General features: G+C 44.4%; 1 protein-coding gene across 1 annotated transcript in view; it reads right to left on the bottom strand.

Annotated features, from left to right (window-relative positions):
- Positions 1-17,538, bottom strand: part of GJA8 (gap junction protein alpha 8) — a 29,201-nt gene extending 11,663 nt beyond the window's left edge. The window contains exon 1 of the mRNA XM_062614676.1: positions 17,466-17,538. The gene's annotated coding sequence lies outside the window, so the exon portion shown is untranslated. The remainder of the gene's footprint in view (positions 1-17,465) is intronic.
- Positions 17,539-27,771: the final 10,233 nt, after the last annotated feature.

Raw genomic sequence — 27,771 nt, 5'->3', positions numbered from 1 at the left:
ACTATGAAACAATCACTTTGTAAGTAGCTAAAGGACAAGAAGGTAATAAGAAACAACCAGCAGGGAATTCTGAAGAACAAGTCCTGTCAAAACAGGCTAATTTCCTTCTTCGACTAACAGGCCTGCTAGATGAGGAGAAAATAGTAGATATAAAATACCTTGACCTTAGTGAGCATTTAAAAAGTACCTAGATCCCAGTCTCCCACAGCAGCAAGCAGTCACCATGCAGAGGCTACACAGGTTGAAGTACCATAACCAAAGGTAATTGTCAGGACTTCACTTTTCCAGCTGGGAGGATCACGTCCCTGATGTTCTGCCTCCAGGGGTGCTCAGTGTATCCTGCGTGTTGGACAACAGACTAGAGGAAAACACTGAAAGGGTGGCAGCTGGGCTGGGGTCAGCAGTCCCTCCTGAAGGCAGGGGGCCTGAGGCCATCCGGATCTGAGAGGAACGTGAGACACTGGAGAGCTGGGCTGCCCTCTGCAGAGGAGACTGCACCAAGGTACCGATCAGGAGCACAGACACCAAATGTGCTGGTCCAAACTAGATCATAACCACTTCACAGCAGTGCAGCAAAGAGTGAGCTGGGGTGGGACTGAATATGAGTCTGTAAAGTGAGATTTCAGCAGAAACAAGACAAATCTCATCCTGAGATGCTTTAAGGGGAGTTTTGTGTGGAAGGCAGAGGAAGCAATTATTTTGTGCCTTCACTCAGTACTGCTGAGCTCTCAGCAGGAACAGCGTGTCCGGTTCCAGGCACTACATTTTACAGAAGATGCAGACAAATTGGAGAGAGTCCAAAAAAGAACAACAAAATGATAAGAGATGTGAAAAAAACATGACTTATAAGGAACAGATAAAATAACTGAGTTTGTTTTTTCTAGGAAAAGAACAACAGGAGGGGAGGCATGATAACAGTCTTCCAGCACATAAACATTTGTTGTAATGGGTGGAGAGACTAATCAGTTGTCTTTACATTCACCAAAAGTAGAAGAAGAAATAATAAGCTTAATTTGCAATAAAAATGATATAGCTAAACACTAGAAAAACACTTTGCAAGGGTAAGAATAGCAAAGCACTGCAGCGCACTGCTTGGGGAGGCTGGAGGTTTTTATGAAGAGGTAAACAAACATCTGTTAAGGATGGTCTTACCTCATAAGCAGAAAAACAATCACGGGGGAGAGAGAGGCTTTGGGAAATTGTTGGCTCTACAGTTTTATATAGGGCCAAAGACCTAGAGAAATCTCAGAGGAATATTTTCAGTTTAAAACAAAATGGCTGATGCCAACCTCATGAAGTTTAACCATGCCAAGTGCAAGGTCCTACACCTGGGTCAGAGCAATCCCAGGCACAGCTACAGGTTGGGCAGAGAAGAGATTCAGAGCAGCCCTGCGGAGAAGGGTGTGTTGGTTGATGAGAAAATAAACATGAGCTGGCTTCAGTGTGTGCTTGCAGCCCAGAAAGCCAACCGTGTCCTGGGCTGCATCAAAAGGAGCGTGACCAGCAGGTCGAAGGAGGTGATCCTGCCCCTCTACTCTGCTCTTGTGAGACCTCACCTGGAGTACTGTGTGCAGTTCTGGTGTCCTCAACATAAAAAGGACATGGAACTGTTGGAACAAGTCCAGAGAAGGGCCACGAGGATGATCAGGGGACTGGAGCACCTCCCATATGAAGACAGGCTGAGGAAGTTGGGGCTGTTCAGCCTGGAGAAGAGAAGGCTGCGTGGAAACCTCATAGCAGCCTTCCAGTATCTGAAGGGGGCCTACAGGGATGATGGGGAGGGACTCTTCATTAGGGACTGTAGTGATAGGACAAGGGGTAATGGGTTAAAACTTAAACAGGGGAAGTTTAGATTGGATATAAGGAAGAAATTCTTTACTGTAAGGGTGGTGAGGCACTGGAATGAGTTGCCCAGGGAGGTTGTGAATGCTCCATCCCTGGCAGTGTTCAAGGCCAGGTTGGACAGAGCCTTGGGTGATATGATTTAGTGTGAGGTGTCCCTGTCAATGGCAGGGGGGTTGGAACTGAATGATCTTAAGGTCCTTTCCAACCCTAACTATTCTATGATTCTAAGTATCTTGCCACCAACCCTAAGAACAGCCTTGGACAGCCCAGGTTGTCTACCGCCACCCAGTGCACTGCAGGACTGGAGAGACACGAGCTCCGGTCCGGGAGCAAGTCAGCTGTGTCAAGCAAAGCATTACACTTGAGTTATCTCCTCTGGAGTGGGGCGGAATGGAACACAGTGGTGCAGTACTGCTTCCCATGCTGGAGCCACCTCACCCCAGGCTACCAGAGGTACCTCTACACAGCAGGGCTACCGTCAAGGGAAGTTTCTGGAGGGTCAGTGCTTTGTTCTTTGACTTTAGCGATGGCTCTGAACATGCTGCAGATTTAGAGGCATTTGCTTGCTGTAACCACACTTCAACCAATTTGTTCCCTTACTGTAGTAACTAAGACTAAATCCCATAGCTTATTTAGAGTGTTTCCTGCGGACATTGACACTAAACACGAAAAACAGGGTGCGAGTGACCCATGGCACCTCTAATAAGAACCTCTCTTCTTGCTCAGTTCAGCATGGACCTTTTCCAGAGATGCTGATTTTACCAAAGGATGAGTAAGAGCTACCCGCGTTTTCCCAGTACATTTGCTGGAGGAGGATCACAAAGCAGAAACATGGTAAAACCTCCTCAGCCAAGGGGCCTCTGGGCTCCTGCAGCGTAAACCACTAGCGGGCGGTGTTTTCTCATTCATGCACTGAACAGCAGCGTAGGAGACCGGGAGATGCTATGAATGAGAAAGAAGGCGGCAGTGTGTGTCTCTTACACTGTACCTAAATTCTGCCTTTCTCTTCCCTCTTCCCTCATTTCTGAAACTTCTTCCTTCAGATAGAAACTAAGGCAAACACAGGAAACTTGTGGTGATGCAGCAATACCTATTGCTAATTTGATTTTTTATAGTACAATGACTAAATAGATGGAGTTAAACTGCCACAGAGGTCACTTTCATGTCATTGATTTCACCTATAGAATCAGCATTAACTTTGTTGATAAAGCACTATTTTTGCTAGTATAATCAGGATTTTCACTTGAATCACAGAATGGTTTGGGTTGGAAAGGACCTTAAGATCATCTAGTTCCAATCCTTTTCCAGCAAATATTTCTCATGTATACCAGCTGATGTGCATGATCCTCCCTTTAGTAACAGCATGGTTAGTAATAAAAACTACACTAACCTTACAAAGGACCTACAAGGCAAAGGAGATGAACTCTCACATTTCAAAGCTAGGTGCTATGATGCTGCAGTAGCAGCACAAGGAGGGCTAGAAAGAGAATAATACTCTTTTAGACACATGATTTCACTTAAAACTTGACCAGGATATTTCTAGAAATACAAACCGTTACAGCAGTGTCCTGGTTAGAAATTCTAAGTTCTGCTGTCAGTGCAGGTGCTATTTATGAAGAGGTGCATTGGGAAAGGGCCTAGACCTTGTAGGCAAGGTGTAGCAAATGTGTTATGGAGCCACGATATACAAAATGCCTTTCCTGGGTCCCCATATACCCTCCTCTTTCCTGCCTCTTTATCTGCCCCCTGCCTAGAACCTACTGTTTGGTCAGAAATGGAGGTGGAGCACATCAGCTGGATGACATCTCTGAGAAGATCTGAGAATATAGGCAAGCTACATACTTAGGTGGTCCATAGTCTCGATTTTCTCTTGGCATATATTCTAGGTTATGGCCCTTCCACCACTACTGAGATCTTCCCCAGAGAAATGGATTAGCTGCTATCTGTTGTGAGGTATCAGACCAGTTAGGGAACATATTGCTTACAGCCAACCTGGACTATGTAAAGTGGATTGAGGGAAAGCAGTGACAAGCAGCTGATAATACTTCTGGTAATAATTGATTGCTTCAGGCCTACCAGTAACAGAGAGGCTAATAATACCTCTGAGTCTTTTGAGTGGGAGATTCCCTATGTTTCTTTTATCAAGACATTTTGTACAATCTCTTAACAGCCTCAGGCACAAGGACCTGGAAAGGACAAAGCTTCTGAACGATCTGAACAAGTCAATATGTTGGGAACAGTCCTGTGTTACCACACTGCCCATGAGGTTTATTGCCTTACAGTTTCAGATGGGGGCTTACTCCCTACTCCTTTCTCCCTTTTTCTGGGTTCTTCTAACACCACAGAGGCCTGCCTTGCTGAGTGGTAGGCTCAGGGCTCTCAGGAGTGTTGTCACCACCCACTCTCCATCTTTATCTCCCTGCTTTCATTTCCACACAGCACAATGACATGGTGGAGGTGCACTGTGCATACGAGGTATGGAGGTGTCTTGGGAGAGTTCATAAGCAGGACAGAGGAGCAATGGGGACAGCAAAACAGACCATTATCTGTTCTTCCAGTCACAAGAGATGGCTGTACCTGTTGTGCACTTCGTCTGACCTCAGATTCCCATTTCCCACAACAGAACACATTCCCAGCCTCTCTGGGGAGGACATCCTTGGGGACGGTTCCTGTTTCCCTGCCCTTTCAGTCATGTGCCTTCCTGAGCCTGATATGATTGTTTCTTTGGGCACAGTGTAAAAGATACCAGCAAGGAACGGAAGGCTCTCATGCCTCAGCAATTTATTAAGAAGAAAAGGAGGTTATTGAACTTGGAAGCTGTTGAGCCAGTTGTTCTTCTTTCCTGATCAAGAAGATAACCTGTCCATAGATAAATCATCCATCCAAAGGTCTTCAGCATTCCCTGAGACAACCCAAACTAATAAACAGCTGGGTGGAGTGAGGCAGGGATTATCTATGTACAGAGCTTGCAGAAAAAGTAGGTGGTAGGGCTGAAGGGCTTCCAGTTTGGAGAGACCTATTGGATTTTTCCTTATTTATTGCCAGCAAATCTCAATCCCTTGAAGTCCTGCTACAGCTCAGTGATTATGATATTCTTAACAGCAATACGGTTTAAAGCATTATCTGGATCCTTGTAAGAGAAGTCTCCTTTGGGGGTCCCCTGTCCTGGGTCAGACCTGGCAAAACTTTCAGCAGCTACTTCTATGGCAAGTCCAGCTTTGGCATAGCAACTCTTCCACATGTCCCATGCTACAAGGCCCCATTGCTGCCTGATTGAAAAACACTATCATAATGAATGAAACTATTACTACAGATAGTTCCTCACCAAAATATAGGCATGTATTTTAATAGCCTGTGTCTCTCCAGCCCCTGAAGCTCTGAAGCAAGGGCATGAACTCTGATATTTCTGTTGGCCACCCTGCTTTGGCCCAGTGTGCAGCAGATTTGTTGGGTTTCTAATCCCTCTGCTACATATCAGCTCCACTTACCAGTGCTGGCTGTATTCAGCTGCAGCCCTGGCTTTTCCTTGCAAAAGCCTGCCCTCCTTTATAATAAAGAAGTCAAATCCATTCTAATACATCCCCTTTAGCTATATAAAAATGTGGCATCCCTTTCCATTTTATATTCATCAAGGCTTTGTCTGCCCAAAGGACTATAGCTATAAGACACTGGAAAAGATACTGGGATGGTTTGTATGACAATGTTAAAATCAATGGCTGTAGCCCTAAGAAAAACTGAATGGGCAGAAGTGGGGTGAAAAGAAAATGCATTACCTGCTTGTTTGTGATTTTGAATCATAATTTCCTAATTAACAATATGCAGTATTTTTGAGTTGTTGTTCTGGTAACCACACTGATGATTTGGATCTGCAACAGATAACCAAGCAACGCTGCAATATGGGAGCACTGGTTATTCAAGCACTAACCAAAGAAAAAACAAATATGTTATTGCTCAGATAACACATGCTGATGTGGCCGACTCAAAAACAGCATTGGGGATTTTTAAATGTTCGAAACAGCTTCCTTGTTTCTCAAATCTTATATCCAAAATGAATAAAATCTGTATTTTGCTTTATCTGGATGGGTAAAGTGATGGTAGAAACGAGGCTGGTAACAGGTTTACTGATCCCCAGCTAATTGCACATATGAAAGCAGAAGGCAGCCCAAAGCTGTAATGCAACGCTTTGAAAGACATGATGCTTTAAAAAGTCCCATTTCCCAGCCCCGAGTAGAATTCTGGGCTAAGTCAACACAAAGAAGGGATTTAAATAAGAAAATATCAATAATTATCAAGAGCTGCTAAAAAAAATTTTACGAGGCACCAAAAATACACGACTCTTCAGTAAAGAAACAGTGTAATTGCAAAACCATAACCACATCTAAAATGGAAGCGGGGGTGCTGTAAGTAGGTAAAACACATATAGATATGATGATAAGATGATGGAAGTGAAAGGGAAAAAAAGAAGACTGACAAAGCTATTTTTTTAAAGTAAATTCAGAACAAAATGAGTTCTAATCATGGTATTGATCTGTTTTTAGATGGAAATGTTAGATTATTCAATAATAATGCAGACAAGAAAAATGAAATCAATAAATACTTCTATCCTACTGCTGGGAAAAAGAAAGTAGATAATTTAGACATTGTTGATGACATGTCTATTCTTGTAGTATCTCAGAGGAATTAAATACCACCTACTAAAATCAGCCATTTCAAATCAGCAGGACTGGATACCCTGCACTGAAAGTTGTTTGGGGGTTTGTTGGGTTTTTTTTTGTTTGGTGGGGGAGTGGTTTTGGTTTTTGTTTATTTAAAATAAGCTGCACAGGATGTCTCTGCACTGTTTCTGTTGATTTACTTTAATTTTTGATGCAATGGCGAAGTCCTAGAGGAGAAGAAGAAAACACACAGCCTGGCACCTTGTAAAGACTATGTAGAAGGGCATAATTATTCTATAATTATCTCATAACTGTAATTACTCACAGGTAACTACAGAGCTGTGATAGAATCTCAGTCCTGAACTAAATCATGAAGCGGCTAACACAGAACACAGGGAATAAAAGGAGAGAAATATAACTAGGGGCAATCAAGATGGGTTTATAGAAAATTTACCCCATTGAACTGGGGCAATACTTTTCTCTGAGGAAATTGCATGCACCGTTGTTAAATATAACAAAGCTGGTACAATACACTTAGGATCCTGGAAGACAGTTTCCACTCTATCACATGGCAATTCGATTAAAGAACTTGCTTGACATAAAAATAAGATAGCAGTCATTAAACAGACTATAAATGACCTATCAGACTGGTCCCAAGATACAACTGAGAACTAGAAGTGATTGTTTATAGCATGTTTGTACCAAGATGCTGGAGGGTGTTTGGCGCCATGGTATTTTTAGTCAATAACCTGGAAGAAAACATCAAACATTTTGCAAATGTCACTAAGTCCAGGAGAGGGACAAATCTTGAAAAGGGGACCACTAATCTAGAGTTCCCCCGATGGCACAGTCAGGCAGGCACAGAAAGGATTTACTCGAGCACAAGGAAGGTCAGGTCTTGCACATCACAAGATCAGCTGTAGCTCTGCTATAGGGAACTTTGTCCCAGGAAGCAGTGACTCCAGGGAGGACTCTGAACTCAGGGTAGTTGAGGAGCTGCATACGAGCTCATGGTGCAGCACTGTGCTTGATGGGGCTAACATGATCTTTGGATGTACACGTAGAGGCAAGGTGTGTAAATACGTCACCTCAGTCCTGCCTGATTTATTCTCCAATTTTTGTGACAGCCCTCTGCTGTCAAAGTCTCCCCATTACGTGTTCTCCATGACCCCTAATTCAGCAAGTTAGAAAAAAAGAGTGCTTATTTTCTGCTTCAAAAGGCAGCTTCTACCTGCCAGCTTGAATGAAGAAGTTACTCCCTGAATTATCTTCTCACCTTGTCCTGATCGTATTAGATCTTAGATCTACACATGGCTGCTAGTATGTAATTTTAAGGGTTTAAATATCCTCTAGCCCAGCTCCCAAAAATAATTTATGACCTGTGAGGTACACCAAAAAGCAGCATTACAAGTGGCAATTTAAAGCATCATCTTGAGCATTCTGGCTCATGCATTCCAAAGCTGGTCCCATCTATGAGCAATGTCTCATCTCTCAGTCCTGGAAAGATAATGCCTGTCTTCGCTATCCACACAAGGGAATCAGTTCAAAGGATAGAGGCAAGACAACAACAGAAGCAAATGTTAAGTGAGAAGACTATAATTACTGCAAAGCAGAATGAGAGTAGCAAAGAATACTCAACAGAAAACAAAGCAATAAATACACTGCCAGAGCACAATCCATATGTGCCAAAGGAAAGGTCACAGACAGCTTGAACATGGATCCTGCCTCCTTCAAGCTTAATAGAGATGATGCCCCACAAAGCACTGAGTGCATTTGTATCAAAGGGTGTGATGCATCAGCTCTTGAGCTGCTTATAGAAGACTTGTACCTGTCCAGCATGAGGGTACCAGCAGCCTCCTTTTTGTTACTGTAGTTTCAGTTCTAATGGAGTACAAACACCAATCATGTCAAGCTGTCAGTGAACCTACAAAGGCTTGAACAACCAGAGCAGACCCCCCAAAAATACAAAGAATCCTGCAAATTCTCTTGGATCCTATTTGCTCTGTACATTGTCCTGCCTGTCAAAAGCCATGTGCCAAAACTTTAGTCACTGATGAATCCCTGGTTCCCAAAGGTTGGAACCACTTCATCTCCTGCAAAGTAGTCCAGTGCTGTTACACTTTTTGAATGTATTGCCTATTCTCCTAAAGCATGGAAAACCAGAACTGTCCTAGAAAACATCTGTCCTGGGAAGACTAAAGGCTGCCAAGGAATTAAAGAAAGGGTATTGATTTCTTCTTTTCAAATAAAGATGCCTGGGCTTACCTAGGCAAAAAAATAAAAAAAGTAAGGGGCAATAAACATTTTATTCATGGAGCAACAGAACAAAATAAATAATGGAGGATCTCTGTAGGGAAGAGGGCAGGCTCAGACTGGGACTTCTAGAGACAGTATTTAATCTAGCTTATGTCCCTTAGAAGATAAAACTTCCACAGACTGCCATGGAAGGATATCTGTGAAAATGCCAAGTGCTTCTGATGATCCAGGCTCAGCTCTCCCTTTTTAAGCATGATATTTAGCAGTGACAAAACATGGTTGTGCACAGACCACACATCCCTGCCCCCAGAACCCACTACCACAGTCTGGGTCTGAGCTCTGAAGGACTCTGTTTAACCAAGAGCACTCATGGTTTCAACAGCTGCATGTTTGTTACAGAAAGGGTAATGGGTTACTTGGGAAGGATTTCCATCTGGGCAGCACAGTCTTCATGCAGCAGGGACTGAGTGTTGGGTTTGAGTCATTAACTCAGCTGTTTCGCACAGCAATAAACCCTAGATAAGGAAACAGCCAAGAGCAGCACACATGGACAGGGAGAGGTGGGGCAGAGCAGAGGTCCCTGCTTCAGTTCCTGACAAAACCCTTCACTTTTACTTCACACAACCAGATATCCACCCCAGTGCACAGGTCATCCGTGAGCAGAGGCAGTCCTGGTACTGCTGGAAACAAACCCAGGTAATAGTGCCATGGCATGTTTCTGGCAAGGGCTGTCAAAGTCAAAAGCTATAAGGACTGGAAAAACTCTCCTGAGGCCCAACTCTGTGAGCACAGCCACCCTGGCTATGTGCTGGCGTGCAGTGATAACATTGTGTGCTGAGGCTGGCATGCAATCCAGGTGAAATCACAAGAGGAAAAGCTTCCCACCCCGCACAGCCTCAGCAGTCACATCCACAGCTCCTCACCCCCTTACTGCCCCTCACTGCACCCCACCCAGCCAGTCCCTATGTGCCGCCAGGGACACGCTTCCCTGCCTGGCTTTCTTCCACTGTGCTGGGGTAGGGCTGGCTCACAAGTGGCCATTGTGTTTCCAAGGAAGTACTGTTACAGCAAGTACCTGCTCACACTGGCTGTGTACAAAGGCTCAGAGCCTCGGCTGGCACCCAACCTCCATGTGCATCCGCACTCATCTTTTCCAGCACTGTTCTCAGAAGTTTCTAACGGTGTCTTGCACCACTGACTCTTCTACATGCCCATTCTTGGCCTCTGCCAAAGTCTAAGTCTGTGAGGAATAAGGTGAGGAATTAAATAAAATCCCAGCATCATGGGAATATAGCTTTACCACCAGAAAAGAGAAAATGGCCATTGAAGGGGGAGTGAAAGAACTCATTCTTGTTTGCCTCAGAAATATAGGAGAATAATTGTTCAAGTTTTAAAGTCTGAAATGTATGACAAAGCCATAGACATGGTATGGCTTGGCTTGGCCAGAGGAGAATTAAAGCAACACTGACAAGCAGTGATAATTCCTGCTGTCACTGAGCACCTAAGTGGACACTAATGAAGCCTCATCTACTTTGGGATACCACTGCAGCACAATCCTATAAAAAGGTGAACCAAACACTCCAAGTTCAGGTGGAGGCCTGCATCTAACCCATGCCCTCTTCTCCCAGTGAAGATGGTGCCTGGTTGTTCTCACTAGGGACTCTGACTTGTCCCACCCTGGACCACCAGACAGCCAGACCCATGGGTGCCGCCACAGACAGTGGAGCAGTGCTCTGAGACAAGGGACTAGTGGCAGCTCTTTGAAACGTTGGTGCTAACCTCCACCCAACATCATCAGTGGTCTTTTAGTGGTGGAGGTTGCTGCCAATGTCATGGAATGGGAACAGGGTAGATGGTTACATGGGAAACAGGAATGAAGGGGAGCAATGCTGCTTACTGGAGCAATAGCATTTGAAACTTCAAAGAGGGACAGAGATGTGGTTTGGCTGTTTGCAGACTGCTTGCACAGGGCAGGGTGAAAATGAGTAATGCCTTGGGTTGTGAGGGGATGCCTTCTGCTCTCACCCTGAGGTCCCAACTCTCAACCCCATAGCTGCCAACAGTGGGCCACCCTCCAGCTGTAATGCCAGAAAGAACTGCTGTGATCATCTAGACCCACACCTTCAAAAACCTGGGCCAGAAGACTCAGCAGAATACATCCCATCTCTGCAAAGATCCACTTACTGACAAGAATCCAGCCACAATTTAAAAGCCTCCTGTGGAGGATCCTCCCCAACCCTCTGTGATTGTTGTAGTGGTTAATTACAATGTTAAAAAAAAATATGCTTTCTCTCATATGACTTGTTTTCCCTTCAAATTCCAGTTTTGTAATCTTATTACCCTTCAGCCTGCTGGATCACAGAAACTTTGTTTCCCATGTAAGTATATGTAGACAGTGAAAAACATTAGCCTTCAGCTTCCCTTTTCCTGTCAACTCTTCAACCTCTTTCACTGGAAGGCACATTTCCAACTCTTTAACACCCTTGGGCATTGTCCTTGAAATCTCTTCCATCCAGGAACCACCAACAAAAGCACTACATAGAGTACATGGGAAGTGACCATGTTAGTGCTAAATGACACACGTGCTCAGCCTCTCCTAGAGCTATTCATCTTGAAGTTATTTACTGAAAGCTACATGAATTCCCACAGCTACAGCATCATCCTGGAATTCTGTTGTCAGACAGTGAGCTGCACACCAGCCCCTACTTCTGCCCTGTCACTGCTTCCCGAGGCAATCTTGCCAGCTGATAAACACTGCCTGTATCCTTATTCTTTGACATGTGACTTACAGCAGTTAATGTTATACTTGGCCCCAGCTTTCTGAGTGATCTGACTATTGCAGTACTGTTTGGGGGTTTTGCTAGCTTACTGATTTTTGAGTCATCCCTACTGATCCATGACTATTTTGCAGATCATTGATGGTAGAGTTCAGTAGCATACAGACACAAATGACCAACTTCACAATGCTTATTCCCACTTGCAGTTACACATCTCCATCCATTTGGAGGACTGACATTTCTTCCTGAAAAATTCTCATGTCTGCATTGCAAGAAACTGGAACAACAAACATCTCTAAAAGCACTGTACCTGCACTGTGTACTCCTGGCTCAGTCTACCTTGGGTGATCTGGCTGTAACTGCTTTAAGGTAAAGTTATCATTTGATACATGTTTCTGTAGGGCCTACCATAAGTGGGCCTTTAATTAAGAAAGAGTAGTCTTCTTCTCTGTCCAGGACAAAAGCAAGCTTACAAACATGCTTAACTTCATCCTGTGTCATGGGAGGTAGTATCAATGCACACTAAAACACAGGCTACCTGTTTTTGCAGGGCTGGGCACCAAGAAGATGCACAGCATGCAACAGGGAAGGTGAAATAGGAGGTTAGACAGTCAAAGCTTTTCTTTATACTGTTGCATATATATACTATAATATAAAATATATACTATATAAATATACTGCTGCATATATACATCTTCTTTTCAGTTGTTAAATACACAAACATGGGACTGAATTCCCATGCCTGATTGCCTCAGGGGTAGTAGACAAATTACAAATAAGCAAATATATGGATTCTCTGCTTCCAAGGGATTTTTGAAGATTAACTACTTAACCCCTAATCATAGTGACACTGGCTAGCTAATGAATGAGTTGAGGCGACATCCTTGGCTATTAAGATTCATGATGAAAAAAGGTGGATTATTCCATCCCAGGGAGGAGAAGGGCTCAAGGGTCTCATATCTTACTGTACAGCTTCCCCATGTGGGACAGAGTCCCAGCTGTCTTTTTCTACAGTGTCTGATCTTTCCTGTTTTATTGTAGGGTCACTGTAGAAGAACGTATGAAATCCAGTGGCTTTGCTCAGTATAAACGAAAGGTCCAAGTGACACAGATCCTTCCTGGAGAGGCACTTTCCCCCACTGTCATAGCCAACTGATGTGAGAACAACCTACTTCCTAGAAAATTTCACTTTAGCCATGAGGAACACTTAGGTTTCCTGCATCATCCAAGCAGTTTGCCCATCCACTTCAGACACACACCAGAGAGGAAGCTAGAGAGACTCCAGCCTGCTCAGGTTTGGTGTTTCTGACTGGAAGCAGAGATGTGCTTATAGAGTGAAATAGTAGTCATTGCTGTCAGGAAACACCAGCCCTTGCAACACGCTACTGGATATTAAACTTTCAGTAACCATCACTTTAGTCTCTTGACTAGGACCAGGAAACACAGAGCAGTGTCTTACAAACGCTTCCAAACAGCAACATTTGCATACTCTACACCCCAAGGTATAGCTGCGGCTGATGGTGACACAACATGAAGATATGTAACGCAAAGAGCCTCTTCTTCAGAGACCCAAGCTGCAGGACCATTGCATTTAAGCTAGCAAGAGAGAAGGGAATAAACAGAGCATCCATGACTATTGCATATGACACTTGCCTGGTGATCCATAAAGTAAAATAGCAAATACATTCCTGTGGTCATATTTTCCTTCACATTACTTTTGGGAATACAGACTTACACAGAGATCTGATACAGAGGATCCAGACCCTGCTAGAGGCACAGCTCCCAGATAAATTCAGAATAGTTATCTAGGGGATAAATTCTACTTTCATTGAATTTGGAGGAGCAGCAGGACTTGGGGACCCATCATTTGCATACTTGACCCCACAGAGGCCCTCAGCCTAGCTAGCTGAAAAAAAAATACAGTATTTATGAAGCGTATTCAATGGTAAGGACACTTCTCTGCTGTACAACATGCTGCCAATACTTACGCTAACCTTTTCCTAATTATTTTCTTCTTTCCATCTTTCTTTTGGTTTTTGATTCCTTCACCTTTCTGTCTTCCCCTGCTTCGGGTTGACTGCACTTTCATTTCTTCTTTACCCCATAACTCTGTCTTCAATACAATCTTCCTGGATGATCCACATCAGTAGCACTGGGCACTCCTGTCACCCCTGACTGATGGGCTTCACCCCCCTCACAAGAGTATATACCAGTAGCATTAGGCCTGTATGGAAAAGCAGACATCTCCTGATTACTGTTAGATCCTTACTGCTTCATACAGGAAGAGCCTGTTTATAGCCTGGAGCCTGCAAAGACTTCTGGAATTTCAAATTCTTTCTTCTTCCATTTTGAGGGCAAGCAGCTGAGGAGACCAAGAATCCTGCCTCCCCTCACAAATATCTTGGCATTCCAGTTATCAACCTTACCTTTATATCCTGCAGCTCAGCAAATGTACTATCATATATCCCAGTGTTTACCCAGCCTATGCAATCTGATAGGCCACCTATACCAAAGTGGGCACTTAACGTCTAAGAATGGGTGGGAGGTGACCTTCCACATAGCCATGATATATTTCTGGAAGGGCAAGGCAAAGTCAGAAGGGCTTACTAAACCTCTTTGATCACTTAAGCTCCTGGTTACCAAATAACCACCAGTATCCTTTCCATAAACTCATTTATTCTTAGCTACATGAATCTCCATCCCCCTTTATACAAAATTAGCATCTACTCCTAAGCTACATCTTTCTTCGAGCTATACCATCATCCTCCAGCAGTTCCAGTAAACCATTCTCCAAGTTCTCCCCCTTTCCTGATTGAAGACATATCTTGCATCTTGCTTGCTGCACCCTCCTCCCACCTTCCACAGCATCCCAATCACCTGATACGAGCAACCAGTAGGCCACAATTTGAAAACTGCTACTTCTAAGCCCTCCACAAAAGATCTCTAAGAGAACCTACGTAATTCATGGCTTTCTCATAGCTTCTCTCATTCCCCTGTCAGTTCTTACATTCATATCTGCAGCTGCTAACTAGCCTCATTTTTAACAAAGCCCAGATGGAGCTAGAGAAACCTAAGTCTGGTACGGTTACAATATCAGAAGTACTCCCCCACTTTCATTATCTCTATGCCTTGCTTTTTATTTTCTCTATTCCCTTTTTCTTTCCTCCTTTCTATTTTGCTGGCACAATGAACTGTTACACCAGATCTGCAGCAAATGTGAGCTGGTTAGTGCTGACTGCAGGAGCAGCTCAGCTAGTAGCTCACATCCCCTCATTGCTGCACACTGCACAAATAGTGGAGGGGGCTGGTGCTGAGTACCTTAGAAGAGCACCAGCAAATACCAGCACCCTCAAGGGAACACCACATCAGATGCCTTTGGGAAAACACTGACAGAGGCCATGACTTCAGGAGCACACGGGTATCTCACAGCTGTGTGTAGCAGGGGTATCCATCTCAAAATGGATCTCACCACCTTCCTATCTTTCATGGTGTAAGTACTCAACGCAGGGGGTTTTATCAACAAGCACTCCAGAAAAAACAACTATAGCAGGCCAGGCTGGTGGTGACATGGCCCAGTGGTGACTAATTAGGATATTGTACTAGAATGGAGGCAAAAAACAAGAAAGAAAGAAATCAAGTTTAATGCTTTATCCCTTTGACCTCCTGTTTTTTGGCAAACTGCTCTGGCCTTCAGGCTGGATCACATTCTAGGATGAAATTCACTCAAATCTGACATGGAAGCTATTTAAAATTGCAAAGAACAACAAGCAGACAGCTAGATAAAGTGTGAATGTTAGGTCTTGGTCTTACATGGGGAGATTACCAGAAAGACATAAAGGAAACACAGCCCCACTTTTTACCACCATGACAGCTTACCCTAAAATCACATGCACTTCCTTTCATAAGCTCCACTGACAGACTGAGCAAGCTTCAACATCATAGCTGCCTCCATCTCTACAAACAGTCGATTTCAGAGGTGAGGGTCTAGGTTGCGTTTCCCATCCTACAAGAAAAGAAGGAAGGTGAATCTGATCATTCAGTTCCTGGTCTTAGATACTTATCACAACAGCCCTGCATTATGCACCAATTGATCTGGAATGCCTTCTCTGAAAACCTGTATGAGATCAGGCCCTGACAGAGAGATAGGCAGAGGGACAGCTTGCTTATGGATCCCAGTGGACTGAAGCAAGAACTAGATACCAAGTTCCTCAGGCTGTTACCAAATGCAGGCTTCAGGGCCATTACTGACAGACACCACAGACCTCCAGAGTGAGGTGGCATTAGCAGTGTAGGCAATATAAGTACTAGTCTCAAGAGCAATTAGTGGATGCACACTGGTATAGAAATACCTAAACAGTATTCAGCTGCCTAACTCCTAGATGGGCAGATAACCAGTAGTCATTTCAAGGGGAATTAGGTGTTTACTGTCTCCAAGGTTTTGTGCTCCTGATCCTGCCTAACAGGGCCAAGAGAGGGAAAAAAATATGTTAAAAAATGCAGGAAAAGACATTTTTAAGGCTTTGAAAGAAGCATAATAGTGAGCAAGGAGATGCAGAAAGAGTCAGGAAGTACAATAAGTGGTTAAACACCACTCAGGAGGATGGCAAGCATGAGGGGATAGCAGACAGCCATGAAATGAGGACATACAGAGTGCACATGGGGTGGCTGAAACCTGACAGAGAAGCCACAGAAGGAATATGAAGCTGAAGAATGACAAGTGTAATGGAGCAGGACTCGGGAGGCAGGGGACTGCAAGCAACACTGCCATAACTGAGGACAACTGAGCTTTTCACTTAGGCAGCATAGGAAAAAAGTCAGGGTTTAGAGGAAAAAATGGTGAGATTTGACAGGCCCATATGCAAGACAGAGCTTGGATACAGTAAAATGTGCAGTAATCGGGATGTCACTGTCAGGAAGAATAGCGGAAGTGCTGGGGTGATGAAGAGAGATGGCCTTGGGAAAAGGCCTGGGTTTCCCACACATCAAATCCCAGATGTTGGTTGGGGATGATAGAAGACTGGAGAAATGGGGAGATGCTGGAATAAAGAGATGTTAGTACAAGATGTTGGACAGAAACAAAAGATGAAAGCAGAGGGGCAGAACAGTTCAAAAGCACAAGAAATATCAAAGCTAGGGGTGTGAAAAGTAAGAGACTGCTAAAGGTGGCTGGGACAACACTAAATATTCCTATGAGAACAACTTTGGTATTCTGATACTGAAAATAAACTTCAAGGTATTCAAGCAAGTACTAAAGAGGAAGAATTTGGCAAAGACAATGTGAATACAGGGAATGAGGAAGGAGTTTGTTCCATTCAGCAAGTTTGCAGCATGTGGAAGTGATTACAGGAATGATTACAAGACTAGTGCTTCATGAGGGATACAGGATAATAACATTCAATGAATAACATAGTATTGAGTAAAGCTGTAGCCCAAGAAGAAAACAATACACCCAGAACTGCATAAGCCTATTTTCTAAGTAGATGGGAAAATAAAACAGCAAGTCAAAGTGAAACAGTTCATAGATTTCACTGGAAGCTTCTGTTGTTAATGACAATTCCTCCCGCTGGAGAAGTCCCTTGTTTCACCTTTCATCATTTGAAATGCTTGAACCAGTGAAGCTCAAATCAAAAATTCAGCCATTAAAAAAGTGAAGGACTTTGGTCCCAAGTTCTTTTGATAAAGTCATCCGAAGTTTTTCTCCAGCAAGGAATTTTTGCATCAGGAGTTTCCTCCAGCTCAGGAAAAAAGACACCCAGTGTGGGATCCAGAATGAAACAAACAAAAAAAAAGCATTCCTAAACATCCAGATTTCTCACTCAGAAGGAAAGTTGTTCCTTCCACACAGTTCCCTGGCAAGTTTTGTTGTTCTCCTGTAGTGGCAGGATACTGTACACCAGTTTGGCCCCAGTTACAGGTTCTAAAAATAACATACCTACTCAGTAGTTTCTTACTGGTTTATATTCAGGGGTCCTCAGTTCACAACCATAAAGAGGACCTTCCCAAAGGTATCGCTGCAGGTTGCTTGCCTGTAAAAAAACAAAATAATAATAATTAGATATAGCTTTAAAGATTGCTGTGGGCCTGCAGGTAGCAGTTACATGTTGAAAAATAATACTCTTTTTTTAGTGATAATTAAGATTTGCACAAGAACTACTTAGGTGTTTAATACCCCAAGAGAGAGAAATAAGCTAGTCCTGGAAAAAAGGAAAGACAACAAAACCCCTGTACATTCCTTCCCATTATCATAACTCTATTGTTTATAGCTCTGGGTACTAACATATTGCAATCACTTCAGGTGGCTTACATTTCCAACTCCACTAGGAATAGAAAAGTAACAGCTATCCCAGCTTCTGCAAACCCCTGCTCTAACACAGCATTTACGTTCTGCTGTGCCAGTCATAACAGCACACCTGGTACTCCACAGGACTAGGAGATTACTCTGCCCTCCCTTTGCCTCAGGTTAGGGCCCTTCCTTTGTTACCTTGCTCTGGACCGGAATCCCATGCCGGTTGCTGGCTGCAGGCGATCCAGCTTCCCATGCTCTGCAACCCTTTCTGCAGAGCTGCTCAGGAGATTACACCAGCGATGGCATTTTATCAGCGCTGCTAGGAGGTGAGCGCAGACACGATAAGGAAGCGTTAAAAGTCAACGAGGTGCCATTGACAAGGATTGAAGCCGGGCTCACGCTTCTCCACCCATCATGTGTGCGCTGACGCTGTGCAGCACAGTCGCCTTCTCACCAACCGCTACTTTGGCAGGCAGCACCTTTCACCCTCTTTCCTGTAGGCAGCCTCCCGTCTAGCCAGCCAGCTCATCTCCACTGGAAGCTGTCACAGCATCAGGCCTACAGGGGACAAATCTTTTCTTATTAAAGCACTACGGGTTATCCATAGCAAGCATTAAAGAGATTTTTCACTGCTCAACCATGCTGATGGAGGGGCAGGCTGGTTGCTTCTGTTCCTCCATACCACTCCCTCCCAGAAAGATCTGCTCTCTGAAGTTACTGCCTTCCCAGGCAAGATTCACACATGCTCCCTAGAGCAGGGCAGAGCCCCCAGCAGCATGGTTGTCATACACCCCACAGAGATTAGCCCCCTGTACAGGCAAGCCCCAGGGCTTGGGAAACGTGCTGTGTCTAACATTTCTTTTTCCACCAAGTTTTCAAGGGCAGGTGAAGAAGCTTGTAAGAAATGTATTTCTTTTGTTCAACCACAGTCCCTAAGCTGGAACCACAAACGCAGTCAGCAAGCTGTAGGCTTAACCACATCACAGGGCAATACGTGCTGTTAGAGCCAAAACACCCTCTCTCCATCCCTCATGGTGACTATTAACTCCCCATAGTAACAGCAGAGATAGCCTAAGTTACCACACTTATCAGAGTGTTTCAAAACAACCTGAAACTCGGGAATCTCTTCCACAACCTCCGTAACAAGGCTCCATACATGTACCAAGGATGCTCCCACTCCCTGAGCTACCACAGCTGAGGCTCAGTAGCCCAAGCAATGCTGCTTTGGAGAGCTACCAACTAATCAGAGCACCGCTAACAGGCAGCCATTGCAATAGCTAAAGGACTCCATTATATTCCCATGGGGCAGGTGTGGTTGCCACAACTATTCCCTTTCCCAGCTGGTGCCAATGAAGTCCTTGCCAGCAGCCTCAGCAAAGAAGCCTGGGTTTGAAAGAAATTCCAAGTTCACCTCCAGAGAGGCCCTGCCTGTGATGCACCAACGATTTAACCAGGCAAGCTGTTTCTTGCCATTTTTCTGGTACCCCAAATTTAGACTCTCTCCACAAAGAAAGAAGAGAAAGATGCTGCTTCCTGGTATACACCCACTGGAAAACACCTTCTGAGATACCCATACCTTCTGTTTCCTAGTCTTCATAAAGATACCAGGGGCAAGAAGAGTCTTTCTCTACTCATTCAGATTCCATATCCCACCAATGCATCTTGCAAGTGGTAGGCAGCACAGACAGAGCCTCATCCTCGCTCCTGGAAGAGCAATCACGTAGGGTTTAATGCTGAGAGCATGATCTCAGGGCCAGGCCAACTCTCACCATGCCATACCTTGCTTTCGTTGGCAGGCACTGCTTCCTGTGCTGCGCAAAACAGATCTGAGGCTCCCAAGAGACACAGGAATACTGTTAAAGGGAGATGTTTCTTTCCCAGAAGAAACAGACTGCCAGTACAGGAAGACCATCTAAGGCCACTTAGCTGTGGATCTGCCCTCTTCATATTTGCACAGGCGGAAGAGGCTGCAACAATATCTGTAATGTATATTCCTGTAGGGATATCTGAAAGCAATAGTCACAGGCTATGTGATTAAGGCCCTGCTCAAGTATCTAGTAGATGGTATTTCTACTTTATTTACTTAATCAGAAATTATTTCATCTTTGTCTGTAATTTCTATTTCTCCCTCCACCTCCACCCCTCAGGACAAAGCCTGGGGCAAGGCCATCCTCAGCTCCTTATTCCTCTGTGCCACCAGGCCCCAGGTATCTCAGTTACATACCTAGCAAGCTCCTCATGGACCTCATGGAGGGTTGTTCAGTCTCTGCTCCCAGCCCTAGGTGAGAGCAGCAAGTTTGCTGGTCTGGCAGGCTTCCCCCCAGCATTTTCACAAGCAGACTCCTTACCTTGTTTGAGCCTGAGGGAGTTCAGTTTGGGGTCAGCTCTTATCTCACATCTACACAAATGTTACCCTTACCAGTTCCCTTTCCAGCTCCAAGAGTTCCTGCCTGGCAGCACAGCAAGGTTCCCTCCCCACCCCGCTGAGGCCTTCTAGCAGAAGGCAACCAGTGCCAAAGAGCTACAAAGATTTCCTAGGGACCCCCAGCCTTGATGAAACCCCTGAGCCATCTCTGACCTTTCTCTTCTGCATCCTTTGATGCAGGTCTCATGGCTAGGGGAATGAGCAGAGGCACAGCCTGCTCTTGGTACCAGCTGGTGAGGGGAGCCCTGGCGTGATGCTCAAGGATGACAGGAGCTGAATGAAATGTCCACACAGACCCTCTGACATTCAGATAGTATGGAAAGCCACCCTGGCCCCATTCTCCTTCTGGAAAATGTTTTTAGTGCAGCTGAGGTGGATCTTGCTGTAGGATCTTGCAGTTTGTTTAAGCAAATATCGCTGTTGTCAATTTTCCAAATGTCTGTTCGCACACAGGCTGTCCTAGCATCCTGCCAGGCTTCAAACACTCATATATGGAGAAATTTTCTGGGAACCTGTGCCTGCATCCTTGCCTTCTGACCATTTTAATACTAATCACTTAAATATGAACATAAATTCACACCTACGAAGATGGAGGTGTGAAAAATTTTGTTCTCCAAAGCCTTGCAGATGTATGTGACTTAAGGAGCCCTATGACCACTGCCACCATGTCCCAACCACAGCACATCTCACTCAGCTCAAAGTCCAAACTAGCACATCCTATCTATGTCCCTCACTGCTGGAGGCTACCACAGGACAAAGACACCACAACTTAGTGCGGGTGGGTGAGAAGGGACCAGTGGAGCATATAACTGGCAGAGGCAGTTGGTACCATGTGTTTTCTTTCCTTAAAGATAAAAATTTACCCCCAGTCAAACGAAAAATGAGGAACAATGCAGGAATTTTCAAGAGGCACAAGCTGCCACCTGACTCAGCGTCTAGGCAGGATATCGATTAGTGAGGCTATTCTTTATTCCTCTGCTATTGTTTAAGACTGGCCTCCCTCATGACAGCAACAGGCGTGGGAACACAGCAGCTTTGGTGTTAAAAAGCACTTTTAGCACTGAGCTGAGTAGAGTGGTCTCTGGGAACCAGAGATGCTGTGTCTGATAGTCAAGGAAATGCATTCAAACCAAGAGCCTTATTCCGAGATCTCTAAGGCCCTGTTAACAACTCTGTAGCACACAAACCTGGTGCAGCACATTCCCCAGTCTGGCATTTCTTCTGAGTTGTATTCAGGCTCTGGTGAGTTCACAGAGGTGCAGAAAGAAAACAACTCTGCCTGCTAAAAATCCTTGGATCTTTCCTTGAGCCCCAGTAACTGCTGTGATGGCTGCTCCTACAGACCTGGTTTTAAACAAGCCAGACTGGATTATGTAAATGGTGTGGCACTGCACAGAGAATAGGCTCACCCACCACCCATGTCCTCACCCCTCCTCTTGAGCAGGTTTTGTTAGCCAGGTTGGGCTGCAGCCTGCAATAGCTGCCATAATAATGCCAGTAGGTGAGGGCATTCCTTATTCAACGGAACCATTTGCTCTCAAGACCAGCAGAGGAGTTTATCATCAATATTAAGACATTATCTTTTTTCCCTGTGTTGATCAAACCTCCCTGCAGCAATACGCCCATGTTTGGGAGATCATGCTTCTCTTGTCAGGGAGGTGGTCACATGAATGCTTCTTACAACTTTTTCTATGAGGAGTTTAGTCAGGAGCTTGGAGTACTGGATGACCAATAAGCCAACGCAGCAGCTTGTACTCCTCCCATGAATTTCACCTGCTACCACACTGCTTAGTCTCTTGGCCTAAGGTATGAGTTTTCTCTGCTGTGTCCCCATTCTCCTTCACTGCAGCTTACAACCTAATCCAGAATTAATTTCTCCGTATTAATCACATTTACCACATCACCACCTATTCCAACAACTGGAAAAGCTGCAGGGCATTTCTGACCATCACCACCTGGGTTCAGCAACTTGGACAGGAGGTAACAGCAGAATACTAAAGGAAGGAGAGGTCTCAGAAATTCCCATCTTTGGAGATCTCTAGCCATTACCAAGGCTAGATGATATTAATATTGGCAGTACAGTAAGTTTCTTCAGCTCCATCGTCTTTTTCCATAGCTGAACCATCTCACAGCTATATGCAAGTTCCCATCCAGTTCAGCACCAAGCAGACTGCCTGCACAAAACAGGCCAGATACTACTCCACAGATCATCACTGACCCATGCATGGATTCCTATAATGATGGTCAATTTGCTTACACAGCTGCAGGCTACTCTTTCACATTACTTTGGTAGCTGAAAGACAATCTTGTGTCATTCCTGTGCTGGAGTTCCCATGTGGGCCCTTTTCAGAGTGGAAAGTAGTGCTTTTTAACTGTATGAAGTGATTTCTCAAGGTATCTTTTTTTAATGCAAGGATAATCACACAGTTCTGAGCAGAGAAGGAAAACTTGAAAGGACTGCTCAGGTGAAAGGAAAGTTGTGTGACCTGGATTGGAAAGAATCTGACTGGAAAGGAAGACTGGCTTGGGTTTGCCCAGACCTATGATATAGCAGTGGGGAAGAACTTCTCTCAAAGGCTGTACTGACTGCAAGAGAAAGTACTTCATGTGACCAGTATGGGCAGCCACAGGAGCTCCAGGAGAAAGTAACATTTAAGTCAGGTTTAGATTTACCCTGGATTGTGGCACTTGGGGAGTTCTCCAGCTCTTAGGAACCCAATGCATTAAAGCACCAGCAACTACTCTCAAGGCAACGTTCCTCATGTTTTCAAAACAGTTTGGGAGCTGCAAATCAGTGCACATTTCTTAGCTCAGTAATTGTGATGTTGCCTCAGCATTCTTCTATCAGCATACTTCATATACCCTTTATATTTTCTCCCCAGATGTAGCCATCCATCCCCCTCCAACAAATCTCAGACCTCACTCATTATTACCAATAAAATTATTGATGTTAGAAATGCTGATGCAGGAAGATGAGGCTATTTAAGAACACTTTACCATATGTTAGTTGAGTGATACGTCATCATTTTATGTAGCACATCGCAAAACCTCTTTCCTTGCTGTGTTAAATTGTTACTTTCCCTGAGAGAGAAATGTGGTTCTTCACAAAGCTGTCCTGAGAGGAGAGTGGGGAAAAAGTGTGAGAACAGCAGACAGCAAGGTTTCCCATTTCCCTATTCTATGCTTCTTATGAGTGATTTTGCATGGCTTTTAACCACTGCAATTCATATTCTCAAGTGCTCTTTCAGTGGGAACATTCTGTGGTGTCACTGGTTTGGTGACAACGCTCCTAAATAGTTCATTGTCAACAAATGAGTCTTGAGTTCCTCTTGGTCTGAAAGAACCAATTTACTTTTCTACTCCAACAGGCATAGGATAATTATAGGAAGCCCCCACATCATACCAAGTGAGTATCACATGCAAAAAACATCTATTCTACTAACATGCATTGCTTAAGCATCTCTGTTTCTCACACACACAGAAAACTAAAATCCATCATGCCCAACCAGAAAAAAAGAAGTGTATTATTTTAACATCTATTTTTGTCATATCTCAGCTGGGGGCAGGAGTAGTTTTTAAGGACAATAAATTTTAGTTTTCCCATCAAGAAGCCAAACTCTGTATCTGAGTACAAAACTGCAAGATTCAGCTCAAAGCCAGTGAATTCACAGATACTTTAACTTGTTTCAATCAAGTTTAAATACTACTTCCTTTTCCACCATTTTAGGGAAAACAATAAACATCAGCAAACACACACAAACCTGATGACATGGCTTATTCAGCTTTTATTTGAGCAGGTTTCTGCATGAGCTTACACAAGGGTAAGGCTTGCACCTTAGTGCGAGCCCATGTCGATATCATCCGCCAATCGCCAAATAAGAAAGAAGAAACAACACCAACCCACAACTGAAACATCTCGGTATAGGCCAGCAATTTTGCACAATTCAGCTTTGCCTCCACTAGCATTAAAAACAAGAAGCTGCAGTGTGTGGAGGACCCAGTGAGAATGCAAGGCCTGGGTTTATAGGGAGTAGTCAGCAGTTAGGATCGGAGCCGAGTGCATTACTCTATATATGAGGGGCAGAGGGTGAGAACTGAAACGAAATGCAATGGAAAGCTAAGTGGGGAAAACCCTATGTTAGGCCTTCAGCAGGAACTTCGGTGCTCAGAGAATTTCCTAGCCTTCTCTAAATCCCTCATAGCTTTAAACATGAGCATTGACTGCACGGCCTCAGTCAGGGAACCAGGGCACTGACTTCCTTGCCTTTGTGGTAGTAGGTGACTAACACACACACCTGCTTCCTCTGCAGCCTGTAACCTCTCCTGGGCAGGGGTGGGCTGTTGGAAGAAGTCAAGCAGACAGCATCTAACCAGGAAACCCAGGTGTCCAGAAACACAAATGAGGAGCTTTGAATTGACCAAATCCTTCACCCTCACAACAAAACTGAATACAAACCATCTCCCAGCTTTCCGCTAGCAAATACTCAGGATACCAGGCTGACAAGTGTAGCTGCCTAATATATCCTTGTGAGCCTATTTGCCTTTCTGCTGCCACACAGAAGATGCACCATGAAGGAGCAGGGCTGCCTGCTTCCCTTGCACTGCTGAAATGTGATTCATGGCACACTCTGGAAAGGGAAGCCCCTTCTAAGGCACGTTCCCAGCAGGCTGCGCACCACAACATTGCTGGGAGTTGGTCTAGCTCGTGAGCTCTTGCCAGCAAAAGAAATGTAGTTTTATTCTATGTGCATATGTGTGCATGCACATATGCATGCTTAGTACATGGGCATTTGGTCTTCTGACAAAAAATGTACCCTTCTAATCTGCTTGGGCCAGCAGTGTCCTCCTGCCCCCTCCATTTGCTGTAATCTGCATTGCTTACAGAACGCTCCAGAACCCCGCCAATACACATCACAAAATTGGTGAGAAGAACGATTACTCATAAATTTGTGTAATTAATTAAGTTCTTAATTTTAGATGAGAGGTTATGTCTCAAAATGCTTTCAGACCATCACAAAACAGAACAAGCTGGCTGAGAGCAGTAAGCACCATCTGAGAATCCTTCCATAGCTCAGGCTGTTTATTTTTCAGTTTCACTCACTGTCATCTAAACACACATCTCTCTTTCCTCAATTCCTATTACTGTTTCTTCCTTTGAAACTGGTTTCCAGAGAAAGCTCTAGAGATCCTGGCCTTCAGAGCAGATTCAAGTCCTGATTCCTCTTCCTCCTGAGGAGAAGAGTATAGAGCAGGCTGAGGTCCTTCTACCCCACAGCAAGGTTAGACTGCTTTATGGTAAGTGTGCTGGGGGCTCTTTCCACACTGGCAATATTGCTTAAGCAGCCTTTTCCTAAAGGCTCAAGCTTTAGAGGTGGGAGATCTCACAGCAGCACAGCTACCTAACCTCAGCATGATACAGAGAGCACATACCAGGAACTGGGTGCTGGCAGTGGCACTACATAGAATCACAGAGTCATAGAACAGTTAGGGTTGGAAAGGACCTTAAGATCATCCAGTACCAACCCCCTGCCATGGGCAGGGACACCTCACACTAAACCATGTTGCCCAAGGCTCTATCCAGCCTGGCCTTGAACGCCACCAGGGATGGAGCATTCACAGCTTCCCTGGGCAACCCATTCCAGTGCCTCACCACCCTTACAGTAAAGAACTTACTCCTTATATCCAATCTAAACTTCCCCTGTTTAAGTTTGAACCCATTACCCCTTGTCCATGGCAGCATGCTTCAACCTCCTAGGGTGAGGGGTCCCCCAGCATGCATGAGTCCAGCCTGCTAGTAGCCTCTGCTACCCCAGGAGTTTCTGAGCAACCACATTGGCTCTTGGTGATAAAAACAGGAGCTTCAATAATCTACAACATTTTCCAGTCTATGACATTTATACACAGAGGGACCTTTACCCACACAAATGGCCCCAAGCTATATCTGTATCAGTTTATTCACATGATCAAGTCTTCGTAGGATCCCAGCCTTAGGGACTACCAAGAGTCCAACAAAAAGGCTCTCACAGCATATATCTGGGGTTGAAACACTAGTTACTAGAACAAAGTGCGAATTGATACTAGCCCAGGTGACACGGATTCCAAATAAATGCAAATAAAATCTCTTCCTTTGCCACACCACCATGTGATCTGCATGTGTCATTCCTTATGGCAGAGGCAACTGAGAGGTATATCAACTAGCTTCCTCTGCCTCAGAATTCCCCCAGCAAAGCTGGCCTGGCTGGCAATGGAGGGTGCTGAAGTTCCAGGCTATTAAATCTCATTGAATTCAATGCAACTCAAGAATGTAAGTGAAATTAAGTAAATATCTATGGACTCTAATGAACTAGGATGCTGCACTGTTCTGTATGCTTCTTTTTTTTTGTTTGCCAAAGAAGTATCTGAGAGGGACAGAAATTAGAGAAACCTTCTAAAAGGTGTAAGAATACCTTAAATAAATGCAAAATTGTTGTACTTACATTAAAACTGCCAACTTAAGATCCAGTTTCTTAGGCCATTCCAGAGATCATGCACTCACTTTGACTCTCTTATAAGCATCTAACCAGATAAATTAAAGGGAGATTTTCTACCACTTGCTAATACAAGATGCATTTTTGCCCTAGGCCTCAGAGAAAACTGCAGCTTTGCATTCCCACTTTTAGTTAAGTTAATGAGGAGAAGGAAGATAATTTTTGAGGTGGGTTTTTCTTCTTTCATCTGAAAAACAGTTACCGAGTTCTTCAAAGCTTGTGTGCATAGCTCTGCGAGATCAGTACCTCTCAGCGCCTGACTTTCTAGAGACTACTACTGCACCATTGAAAGGAGAGGTGAGTTCTTCCTATATGCTCACTGGAAGCAGGTTAGACAGCAGACAGCACTATAAAAAAGGGATATGGCTTTGCATTAAGCAGAGTTTGTAAATGCTTCTCAGTTACTTGGTTTATTCTCTTCTTGTTTGCTTACAAACAATGAAACTCCTTAGGCTCAGGCAGCATGGACATTGTCTGCTTTTGAGTCTAATAGTTTGGCTGTCCATTCTTCTCACCAGACGCATGCCAGCATGTTCTCAGTGACTTAATGGCACTGCTACTTTGGGGTAGCTGAAAGGGGAAGCAGACTGCAGCTGCTTCTGAAGGATATAAATAATTTTTACAGTCAGGGGGCTCCAGTGGTCCTACAGGATCAAGGACACCTGGGCTCTATTCCTGACTCTTCTGCAGACCTGCTGTATTGTTTTGCTTTTTTCGGTAGCTCTAAATTAAGACCTTTTCCTGCCAAATTTGTAATCTTAGGTGCAAGGCTTCCATTTGTAAATCTGAGCCACAATAAGGAATTTGGGGTGCTGGGGCTAGCCTATGAATGCAAGCCCAGGTATTCATTCAACAACAAAATTACACAAAACCCATTGCACTGGTGAACACCACGAATGGCCCACAGGCCAACCCTACTTACACCATTTACCAGTTGGCCATCTGCTCCTTTCAGATATTATTTTATGGGTTTCCTTTGTTTTCACCAAGGCCTAAACAG

This window comes from Pezoporus occidentalis, unplaced genomic scaffold (genome assembly GCF_034315485.1).
Source record: "Pezoporus occidentalis ecotype Australia unplaced genomic scaffold, CSIRO_AGI_Poc_V1 ctg177, whole genome shotgun sequence".
Taxonomy (NCBI): Eukaryota; Metazoa; Chordata; class Aves; order Psittaciformes; family Psittacidae; genus Pezoporus; species Pezoporus occidentalis.
Note: the sequence above shows the minus strand (reverse complement) of the source record. Positions and strands in the feature narration are given on the sequence as shown.